Source organism: Mesocricetus auratus, unplaced genomic scaffold, assembly GCF_017639785.1.
Source record: "Mesocricetus auratus isolate SY011 unplaced genomic scaffold, BCM_Maur_2.0 Super-Scaffold_4256, whole genome shotgun sequence".
Lineage (NCBI taxonomy): Eukaryota > Metazoa > Chordata > Mammalia > Rodentia > Cricetidae > Mesocricetus > Mesocricetus auratus.
In genome coordinates, this window is record NW_024429182.1 from 64,071,825 (window position 1) to 64,084,306 (window position 12,482).

Below are 12,482 nucleotides of genomic sequence, written 5' to 3' on the forward strand. Positions count from 1 at the left end.
CTAGAAGTCCTGTTTAGGGTAGACAATGCATGGTAAACATGAGAAAACCCTGTTCAGCACTAGGAAGGAATCAGCGTGGGGAAGGACCAAACCGTGAATGGGTGGGTGAAGGCAGCTTCCCATGCTTACTGCTTGGCTCAAAAGACAGATCACTGTCAGGCATGATGGCATGTGTTGTGATCTCAGCACCTGGGGAATAGAGATAGAGGAAAAGGGAGCTTGAAGCTAGCCAGAGCTGTGTCAGACCTGTGGTGATTTGAAGAAGAATGGCCCCCATAGGCTCATAGATTTGAATAGGTCTCCAGGAAGTGGCACTATTTGAAAGGAGTAGGAGGTGTGGCTTTATAGGGGGAAACGTGTCACTGGGGGTGGGCTTTGAGATTTCAAAAGCCCAATCCAGGCCCAGTGTCTCAATCTTCTTGTTGCCTGCAGATTCAGATGTAGAATTCGAAGTTCCTAATCCAGCACCAGGTCTGCCTACCATGATAATAAACTAAACTTCCGAAACTGTAAGCAAGCCCCAATTAAATGCTTTCTTTCATAAGAGCTGCTGTGGTCATGTCTCTTCACAGCCATAGAACAGTAGAACTAAGACAAGACCCTTTCTCAGAGTCAACAAAAAAGAAAGGCTGGTCATTGCCTCCTCTGATAAGTCTAGAGTCCCAGGTAAAGAATTTCAGTTATGGTGAGTCTTGGATACCCAGAGGTAAAAGCTGTCACCTCTGTATGGGCAACCACTCTGGCTACAGTACAGGCTCCAGGCTGAGAAGAGGAGTGAGTTGTGGATAGAGAACTCACTGAATTACAGCCAATTCTGACTCATCTGGAGGGACCTTGCTCTAGTCAACCCATCATGCCTGTAATGTCAGGCCTCTAGGTACAGAAGTCCCATCTCAGTCCTCCCTGCCCCCCTGCTGTATACCAGCCCGCCTGGTCCATGCCCACCCAACTGTCTTTATGAAAGCAGAGCAAGTCATTAGCAGACAGGCCAGCCAGCCAGGAGCCGCTGTGATAATGACCCGCATTCATTACCCACTGACAGCAGGGACTCAAGTGAAACTAATGACAGAGCTCTTTCCTTCCAACAGGGACTTGGTGCCAAACTTCTTGTTGATGACACTTGAAGAACTGTAAGAAGTCATTAGGAAGCCTCTCCCAACTGTGTGTCCTAGTATATAAAACTTTGGAAGAGTTAGATCGTGGTGAATAAGAGCCTGCAGATTTGTGGATCTAACAAAAGGCAAGTCACACGTGTGCACAGAATGTGTAGAAATGCATGCATGATTCCTCTTGACCTGACCATGACCCCCACACTTGTTCCCTCCAGAGTTCTAGGGTCAGCAGTGTGGTGGAGAACTTTAGGCAGACTCTTAACATTGCAACACGGCTTTGTGGTCTACCAAGTTCACACTGGAGAACTGTGCAGTCAAGGCACAATTTTCATTTGTTAGTTTTTTTTAAAAAGCCCTCAATATTTTATGTAAGTTTTTTTTTAATATTCTGTTGGCATGCTGGCTAGTATTTATGTCAACTAGACACAGGCTAGAATCATTTGAAAGGAGAGGGCATCGATTGAGAAAACATCTCTGTGAGATTGGCCTGTGGACAAGCCTGTGGTGCATTTTCTTGATTGATAATTGTTATGGGATGGCCCAGCCCATTGTGGGTGGTACCACCTTTTGGCTGGTGGCATGGTCCTTATGTAAGAAAGCAGGCTAAGCAACCAATGGGGAGCAAGCGAATAAGTAGACTTTCTCCGTGGTCTCTACTTCAGTTTTCACTTAGAGGTTCCTGCCTTGAGTTCTTGCTCTTGCTTCCCTGGATGATGAACTTATAAATTGTAAAATAAACTCTTTCCTCCCCAAGTTGCTTTTGGTTATGGTGTTTTATCATAGCAATAGAATCCCTAACTTAGACAGTTGGGCTGCATTTGTAGCTATCATGGGCCACATGGGGCCCATGGACTGTGGGTTGGTCACGACACTGATGAAGAATAAATTCAATGCTATGTCCAGTCTATGTTTACATCCTGATTGGAGGAACAGGATGTCCATTTCTGTGATCTTTCTGGGAAAACAAAGATTCTCAAATAGTCAAGGCTTGACTAATGGGCATGAACAGTGGATCCTTCCCCACCTCAATGTGATTTGGCGTTCCATGGAGGGTAGCCTGAGTTCTATAGGAAGCTGTTTTGGTCTGGATGCTGAGCACCTCTGAAGAACTATGTGCTAGAGGCATAGTCTCTACACTGGTGCTATAGTGAGGTCCTTATGTCATAGAGGGCATGTGACCAAAGGAGACTGCAAAGCTACACCACTGAAGAAAATGATTGCTCCTCCCCCAGAAATCATTGACTGACAGTAGCTTGTCGTGGGGTGGAGCCCCATGAACACCTCCCTCATCATGATTGAGTGTCAACAGGCTCCATTTTGTGCAGGTCTTGTATACACAACCACAACTGCTTTTTTTCCATTTTAGTCATGAAATGGTCACATCATGTCTAGGACCCAATGTTTCATTGCATTCTTCCTCCCCATCCCATCCTCTGATATTATGTTTGTTCTGCTCCCCTTTTCTCCAGTGGCTTCTGAGCCTTGATGTGGGGTGAGGGATTTGACACAAATGCTACATTTAAGATTGAGCATTCAATGGCCGTTTGCTGTCAGCACGTTTACCAGTTAATGAGTCTGTATTACTCATCACCTACTGCAAATGGGAGTTTCTCAGCGCCAACATGGGCATAAACACAGATATTTAGAAGGCAGTTTGATGTATCCATTTATTAAAACACTAGTAGCATGTCCCTACCTAGGACTATGACCTCCCCAGCCATGGGCATTGGGGTGGCCTTTTTGGTGACAGAGAGTGGGACTGGAGAGAAGTAAATGTCAGTCTTAGCCCATTTGAGTCCACATTAGTTCAGCCCCATCCCTAGCACATTATCATAGTCTGACAGGCCCTGTAGGGACATATAGCTACTTCTTAGACATGAAAGATGGTTAGACTATCAGTTTTCAGCCAACATGACTGCAGAAGGCTACCTTGAGTCTTCCCCATAAATCCAGATTAAAAGAAATTTTGATAGCGGCAGACTTTTTTATTTCCACTGTTTATCAGTCAACTTGTAAGTAAATGCTGAAGCTACCTTTCGGGGGAATGGTGTCAAGGAAATGTTTTTTTTAATATTTTCATTTTTATTACATTTTTTATCCCTCCCAGTTTTATGAGAACAATAAAACTTGATTACATTGGTAACCTGATCAGACTTTCCACTGTAAACCTGAAAACGCTTTAAGTCTGATATTATGGTTATTTGTAGTTAAGAGCTGGAAGTGGGGTGCACATAGAGAAGGAATCTATCTGACCAGTTCCAGCTGCGAGGCTGTGCTATAGCTTCCAATATGCCTGCTGGCATTCAACACCTCAGAGGCCAGGGCCAGGACCATCCAAGGCCACTCGCAGCCTCAGTACTTACAAGAAGTAGAGCAGAACTTCTCTGCTATCTAATGTCAGCTCATCATTCATTTGAAATGGGAGCATCCATTCTATGGACAAAATAGACTCCACTGTTAAAAACTGACCAGGTCCATGTGAAACTGGAGAAAAAGCAACATTAGAGAGATGGCAGCTAGAGAGAGGCTAAAGGGATGACTCACTGAGCAAGCATGCCTGTTGTAGAAACATGAGACCCTGGAATCAGATCCTCAGCACCCACATAAAAAGCCTGCCATGGCCACACCTGCTCCTGTAACCTAAGTGCTGTGGCCGTGAAGACAGGAGGATGACTGGGGCTTGCTGGCCACCAGCCTAGCCAAGGTTCACCGAGAGACTGTGTCTCAAGGGAATAACATGGAGAGTGGGTCTCCTCTTGCTTCTTCACATGTTGCACATGTCTACTGGCTGGTTTTATGTCAACAAGACACAAGCTAGAATCATCTGAGAAGAATGAACCTCAATTAAGAAAATGCCTCCATAAGTTTGGGCTGTAGGCAAGCCTGTAAGGCATTTTCTTAATTAGTGATTAATGGGGGAGGGTACAATGCATTGTGAGTGGTGCTATCTCTGAGCTAGTGGTCCTGGGTTCTATAAGAAAGCAGGGTGGGCAAGCCATAGGGAGCAAGCTAGCAAGCAGTAAGCCATGAATTCTGCATCAGCTCCTGCCTCCAGGTTCCTGCCATGATTGAGTTACTATCCTGACTTCCTTTGGTAATGAACAATAATGTGAAAATAAGATGAATAAACACTTTCCTCCCCAAGTTGCTTTTGCTCATGGTGTTTCATCACAGCAAGAGTAACCCCAACTTAGACAACAGGCATATGTACCCACGTCCATACATACTCATACACCACACAAATTACCCCTCCTGTCTCTCCACAGACAGCAGTTGAACAGCCTTCTTCAAGAAGACTTTGTCTCACTGGACACAGATTTCTCTAGCATTGGACCTGGCATAGAGTTGAGGAGTACAAGCTGACAGTAGGCCTGGAGATTGCACAACAATACATCAGGCACGGCTTGATGAGGAAAGGGAAGGTGAGAAAAATCCATTCAAAACAATCCCTAGGGAAAATCTTCTGGACTTCTGGGATCACATTGTAGGCTGGAGTTGTAGGAATGATGCTGTAGGCTAGCATTGAAGGCATGGTGCTGTAGGCTGGGGTATCAGGGATGATGCTGTAGGCCAGGGTTGCTGGGATGATACTGTAGGCTGGGGTTGTAGTGATGATGCTTTAGGATGGGATTGCAGGGATGGTTCTGTAGGCTGGGGTTTCAGGGATGGTTCTGAAGGCTGGGGTGGCAGGGATGGTTCTGAAGGCTGGGGTTGCAGGGATGGTTCTGAAGGCTGGGGTGGCAGGGATGGTTCTGAAGGCTGGGGTTGCAGGGATGATGCTATAGGCTGGGGTTGCAGGGATGATGCTGTAGGCTGGGGTTGCAGATACAGGATCAAGTTCTTCACACAAGGAGATGTGACCTATTGTGGACTCAGATACATAAGCATCTCAGTTTCCAGAGCAGTGACATCATGCTGGAGGCAGGAGCACTTGTCAAGAAGGGAGCAATAGCAATATGCATGGATGAGTCTCCCTGAGGGGAAAATTCCCTGAGGGATTCTGGTGGAGTTGGCCAGTCAGAACACAAAAACAAAGTGTGAGGATATTGCCTTCTTGTGACCTTGGGATTCTCCGCTATTTCTTGTGTACCTTGGACCACAGACTTACTTATAACATCTTGTACTAACAAATCTTGAACCTGAGTCCACTTTGCAGAGACCATTGCAAACCTTTCAGGGCATTTTCCAGTGGATGACTGATGCAATGGGATATTATTTTGGAAATAAAAGAAGATGTTTCAAAACAAAGAGGACAAAACTGCTTGTGGAAACCTGAGCTGTATGACCATGTGACCAGTATAGTGAGGAGGAATGGGTAGCATATTTGAAACTTCAGCTAATAGCAGGCTGGGAGTATTTCTAAAGAGGAGGAATTGGGAGTGCCTCTTATCAGGCCACAAAGAGACCATGTAAACTACCACAGAGGCTAAAACTCCAGTCCCTTAAGCAAATTAGTGAAGATTCTTCAGAAAAACACGGAACTATAGTGTGTTAGTGTGCAGGTGTGTATATGGATGGATGGAATAATGGATGGAGTGAATGTGTGGATGAGTGGGTGTGTGGTGGGTGGACAGATGATACACAGATAGATCTACTATAGGGTATTGTCTCACATGGTTACAGAAACTCACCAGTGCCAAGATGTTCAGGGAGAGCCTCAAGTTGGCCCCAGGATTACTGATAGGTTAGTTTCAATTCAGCTTCAAATGCCAGCAAGTCAGGAATGCTGGTGGTGTATTTCTGGAAGGATCTGGAAGCTCTGAGATGCTGAAAGACTGAAGTGTGTAGTTCAAGGTCAATGCAGGAACAAACTGTTTTGAAGGTCAAACAGGGGAGTTCCCTCCTTGAGGAAAGGTTGACACTTTTGTTTCATCCAGACCTTCAAGTTTGGTGCTGACCAACAACATAAGAAAGAAAATTTGCTTAATCTGCCAATTCAAGGATGAGTCTCATCCAGAAATATTCAGATAAAAGTGGGACCAGATAGCAGAACAATTTAGTTCAGTCAAGTTGAAGTTTGTAATTGATCACTGATGTATACATACATGAGGTTTTTGAATGGCTAATATGGATTCTTCTTCAGGAATTAATAATATTGAACTCAATTTCCTTTATTTGTAGATATAGACTGTGACTAAAGTCCTTGGGATAGTTCATACTGTTAATTTGACAGGATCTAGAATCACTTAGGAGACCAACCTCTGAACACATCTGTGATAGGGTTTGCAGATTAGATTAATCATCGTGTGAAGACCCACTGTAACTTTTGGTTGTACAATTCTCTGGCTGAGATCCTGAACTGAATAAAAAAGAGCAAGTGAGCTGAGCACGAGTGTCTCTCTCTCTCTCTCTCTCTCTCTCTCTCTCTCTCTCTCTCTCTGCTTCCAGACTGTGGACACACTGTGACCAGCTACCTCAAGCCCGCTGCCATGACTTCTTCACCATGATGGACTGTATCCTCAAGTTGTGAGCTAGAATTAAACCCTTTATCCTTAAGAAGTTAATCAACACTCCACCTTTCTGTGAGCCAACAGACTTCATTCAATAAAACATGTCCACATATCCCCTCAGACAGGCTGAATCTAGCAGGTTCCCGCTTGACACAACTAAATCTTGGCTCATCCAGTTGCTGCTACCCAAAGTTCCTTCCACTCAGCCCATCTTGGTGATGTCTGCTTTGCCTTCCAGGACTCATGAGCAGAGCCTCCTCAGCTGAAATCTCCCTGAGGTGGCATGCTACCTAAAGTGAAAAACAGAGATTGCCCTCTTTCCCCATCGAATTTCCCTCATCAACTGCTGACACTCTCTGACTCAACCTGAAAGCCTACTTTTAGTCTACAAATAAATCAGTGTTTGCTGGGAGAAGGAGTGCATAGACCTGCATGGAAGTCTGTTGTTTTACTGAAGCTCCCCAAGTACAGCACCACTTAAGAAGTTGGGAATCTTCTTGTTTTCTTCCCCTTGTCAACTCTTTACAGGAACAGAACCCCAGTTTAATGAGCCATGAGTTGCTGTCCATGGTGCTACGATGTGTGTCTGATTCCATCTTAAAACATGGTAATCAAATGTTTAACTTTTCCTTCTCTTCCTTAGTGAAGACACAAGTTTCTCTATGCTGAATCTTTATGTTTACATACATGCTGGTCAGGTTTTTGTCAGTTTGACACAAGTTAGGGTCTCCAGGTTCCTGCCTTGTGTTCCTGCCCTGACTCACCTTCCTGATACACTACTGTAAGCTGAAATAGACCCCCTTTTCTGCTCAACTTAGTTTTGATCATGGTGTTTACCACAGCAGCAGAAAGCAAACTAGAACACCATATAATTCACTAAAGAAATGAATATATAACACAAGGCAAATGTTTAAAGATTCATGTTTATTTTTCCAGAGCTACATTACTAGTTAATAAAACATTCGACTGTTGACTTTGTGCATTTCCCATGAGGATGTGCTGAGGGTTTTCTCCCCCTGTCAAGTATGGCACTGGTTGGGGGCAGGGCAAGCCTAGGAATCAGCCTGGCAGCCTCCGGACCAGCGTGAAGACAAAAGTCAGTGCAAGTCCACATTCTTCAGTGACAGCCAAGATTTCAAGTGGCCTGGGCATTCTTTTTCCTTTCCAGGCATTCTTTAAAGGAGAAGATGTTGTTGACAGTGCTTTATTGATTCTGATGGAGGAATTGGGGAGGGCTGCGTGGAGTGAAGGTCACAGCCCTGCATTAGGTGGCTGCACTTGAGTTCCGGTTCTGCCACCTTCCCATTGTGTGGCTTCCCTGCAAGCCTTCTGACTCAGTTTCTCCACCTTCAAAAGAGAATTTCTTATCTCCCTATTCGCAGGATTGTTGGGAGAATGGTATGTATTTAAGATGCAAATACAAATAGATAAATATCAGCTATTGGGAAATGAACCTGAAAGAAAAGCCACATGGTTTATAAAGTTTCAGAGGCACACACATGACCCAGCGACTAAAATTCAGAACTGGGAAGCCATGTAAAACCAGTCTTGATTCGGAAAAATTGCATTTATCTTTGGAAACTTTTTTTAATCTTTAAAAAATAAAGATATGTGTGTGTGTGTGTGTGTGTGTGTGCGCGCGCGTGTGTGTGTGTGTGTGTGTGTGTGCGCGCGCGCGCGCGTGTGCGTGCGTGTACCTCATGTGCATGTAGGTTCCTGTGGAGGCCAGAAGAGGGCATTGGATCCTCAGGAACTGATGTTATAGGCTGTTGTGAGTCACCTGATGCTGGTTCTGGGAGCTTACCTCAGGTCCTCTGAAAGAGTAGAAAGGGCTCTTACCTGCTGAGCCACCTCAATTCCATTTCACAAGATTTAAAATACTTCTTTGCTTTGCACAAAATGCAGGAACCATAATACTCAAAAGCATGGGCCCTGTCACTAGTTCTCAATGACATAAACACAGAAGTAGCTGCTTCCTATTCCACATGGGTGTGGCAAATGGAGGATTGAATCCAGAGATCTGGAGTCTCTGCTTGCCTTTGGCCATAACTGGTGATCCAACTTGACTTCTTTCAGTTTTCAATTACACTGTCCTGGCTGAAGACAGATTCAATCACACAGCTCTGATCAATATGTGATAGCTCCTTTAAAGTCAATAATGAGAAAGGTTCTGAAGTTGAGTGAAGACAGAGTAGGTAGCAGTCTGGTGATTGGTTATTCATGCCTGCACAGGCATAAAAGTGGGCATATAAGTGCATTTGAATGGAGTCATGTCCCTAAATGTCTTTCTATCTCTAAGATGCTGGAGATTTTAAGTTGCTCTAAACCACTATGATGTCTGGTATAACTTCTAGTTGGGAGCAAGTATTTGAACATATTCAACATATTTAGGCCAAACCTCAATACTTCTTTTCCATGCCTTGATATGGGATTTCAACCAAAATAACGAGCCTGTTTTCACCCTCATCTGGACTCTCAATAATAGCCCTAATCCTTTTAGGGACAGTCAGTTCCACTCATATATACCATTCTTATAGTTTTTGGTTGTAAGCTTAGCCTTTAACTGAGCTATCCCTCCAGTCCCATATGTACCATTCTGAAGACATTGCTTGCTACTTAACTTCTTCAGTACCCATCCTTACTAACTCATATTTCTCAGAAGATGACTTCATTTTTTAAAAGTTAATTAATTTACTGATTAGTTATTTTAATATGTGGTGTATGTTCATATGTGTCCCCCCTCATCACTCTTCCCCTTATTCTTTGAGACAGGGTCTTCCCATAAACCCAGAGCTCACTGTTTTGAGTAGGCTGGTTGGCCAGCAAACTCCTGGGATCTGCCTATCTTGCCCCATGATGTTCAGATGATGGGCACACATGGTTATGCCTGTCTCTGTGTGAGTGCTGAAGATTTGAACTCAGATCTTCTTGTTTCCACGGTAAATTCTCTTGCTCACTGAACGATTTCCCCAGTCCTAGCTTTACCTTCTGTGTCTTAGAGAAAGCAGAGATTGGTGTGAGGATCCCTCCACTCTCTCTTGAGGGGAAAGCCACAGCCATTCTTAGCTCCTTCCCTCTGGTCTGAAAGGAGGGGGTGGCCATCTCTTCCAGGACATTGCCTTTGCCCTGCACTGAGCATCCTGTTGCTCTCGTGAGGACTTTCTCCTCCTCTCTTATCTTCAGTCTGCCTTTTACATTTTCCCCTGTTGTCACTTTGTCCCTGCATCTCAGCATGGTCCTACAAGACACCAGGCAAAAGTGAAAATTGACTTTGACTTTCTCCTCCTCCTCCATTCTCTAATGCTGTAACACAGCTCACTTCCCATCTGTTAAAACTGTCTGGTTCTCGCTAGGTGTTCATTGAGAGATGAGTGGACAAAGAGAAGGTACCACAGAGGAGTGGCTGAGGGTGCCCATCATTCCTAATAACATCTGCTGATGTCTTTTGCCTCTCCCATCTGCACTGCTGGTCCTCCTGTCCTCTTCATTTTCCAAAGTCAGAACTTGGCTTTGTGGATCATCTCTATTAATCTCTGTTTTATTAGTCTCTTCCTATGATTTTTCTTCCTTCTTTAAAGCTATTTTTCTTTTCCTTCCCCCTCCCTCTTCCCTCACTCTCTTTCCTTCCTTCCCTCCTTCCTTCCTTCCTTCCTTCCTTGTTTTGAGATAGAGTTTTTGTACAATCCAGGTTGGCTTCAAAGTCAGGTTTCCCCTACCCCAGCCTCCCCAGTGTGCCTCCATACCCAGCTCCTATTTAGTCTGCAATTTTATGAGCTAGAGAGGTGGCTCAGAGGTTAAGAGTACTGGCTACTTTTACAGGGCACCTGACATCATTTCCTAGGACCTCCGTGGAGGCTCACAACTGTCTGCCATTCCCATTTCAGGAGATCCGACATCCTCCTGTGTCTTTTGTGGGCATTGCATGCATGTGTTATAAACATGCTGGGGGGGTGATAAAAACAACCCTCCTTCCCCCCCAAACGGACTCATACATAGAATTAAAATTCATTTTTTTTACAAAAGATACCTTATCAATCTGTCTCCTTTCATGTGTTTGATCTGCTAGATAAATAAACTAAGTTCAAAGTGCCTGTCCTGTAGATTAACTAATTCTATTTACTTTTTAAAGCTTTTTTCATTCCTTGGAAATGGTTGTGTCTTCCTGACAGTCAACTGTATTTTATCATTGTTGGTCTCTTTCTGCGCCACATTAACATGTCTACATTCAATTCTGTTTTCAAGTTAATATTGCTACAGCTTTCCAAATGGTTGAAATGTGCCTGCTAGGTCTTTATCCGTGCCTTTCAATTTCCTCTGAGGTTTTATTCTATGCATATTTCTTGTTGGCAGCTTACTAGATGAAAAATACATGCATCAGATCCTCTGGCTTTTAAAAGAGTGTATCCATTCGCATTTATTGTCACTACTGTTGTGCATTTGGGCTTCTTTTTCCATCTGACTCCGTGGTTGCTCTTAAACACTCTTCATCCCTCTCTTTTTCCATAACCTAACAGTCAGAAATTGACAATTTTATTCCGACAGCATTTGGCAGAGCCTGGTAAACATGTAAGGCTTTGGGAGCCAAAGCACAAAGGCACAGTGTCTTGTGATGACCATTGGGCAACACAGACAAATTTCCTCACCAGATTTTTCCTTACTTGTTTTTGTTGTTGATGATGTTAAAATTGTAATGTGAAATAACTTGGCATGGTAGTACACACTTGTAATCTCAGTACTTGAGAGTCTGAGGCAGGGAACATTGATGGGGGTTGCCTTTCTGTACACATGTTTCTCTTATTGGTTAATGAATAAAGCACTGTTTGGCTTTTGGTCAGGCAGGAAGGATAGGTGGGGTTACCAGATGAAGAGGATTCTGGTAAGTGTAGGCATAGAGGATACGAGTCAGGCATTTTCAGGTAAGATAAGACCATGTAGAAATACATAGATTAGTAGTTATGGGTTAATAATTAAGACAGAGCTAGCCAATAAGAAGCCCAAGCCACCGGCCAACAGTGGAACTGTGTGGCAAATCCCATAACAGGACATGCCATAAATTCAAGGCCAGTCTGGACTACATAGTGATATCCTGTTTAAAAAGGAAACAATAACTAATCATATGTAGTTATCAGAACAAAAGTGAGGACAAGAAGTTTATTATCTTAAACAAATTTGCTTTCTCTGGGACCTTTCTGGGCACAATTCTTTGACTCCCACAGTCATACTTGACTTAATTAGTAAATGGTCTTGGCTAACAAGGAAGCCACTTGGAAACAACTTGGGCAGCAGCTTTGTTTTCAGTTCTGTGCTCTTGTGAAGACACTCTGTTGTGCTGAGCGTCTTTTCCCCATCATGGTTCCCATGATGCACAAGCTACTGTGTCTTAAAATGCACAAGAGAGCAACGGGCTGAATATGGGGAAAAAACACATTATATCCATACCTGAAGGTATCATAATAAAACCCACTATTTTCCACAGTTAATATGCACAATAAAAAGGTCTGAGAATTACAAACTTTGAAGATTATTTTTTCTTCTCTTTGACATGTGGGATTTATTTGTGTTAAATAAAAGCAGATATGACACAGCTATGCATGTGGCCCTGCTGATGCTGGAATACAGGCCACCGAGTCCTACTCCCTTCACAGTCTGCAGTGTGTAGCCTCAGAAACGCCACACTGCTTTCGTCCAGCTCCTCAACTCTGTCCATTGAGTGCAGAAGCAATCATAGCTCAACAATCGAGCAAGCTGACTCTCAGTAAAACTACATTTATGAGTTCTGAAATTTTAATTTTATGTCATGAAATAGTTTTCTTCATTTGGATTTCCCCAGCTGTTAACATGAAAACAACCCTTAGTTTATGGACCACTGGTAAGCTACAGAAATCATCTTAGATTATCTCTGGAAGCATTTTGTTTTGTT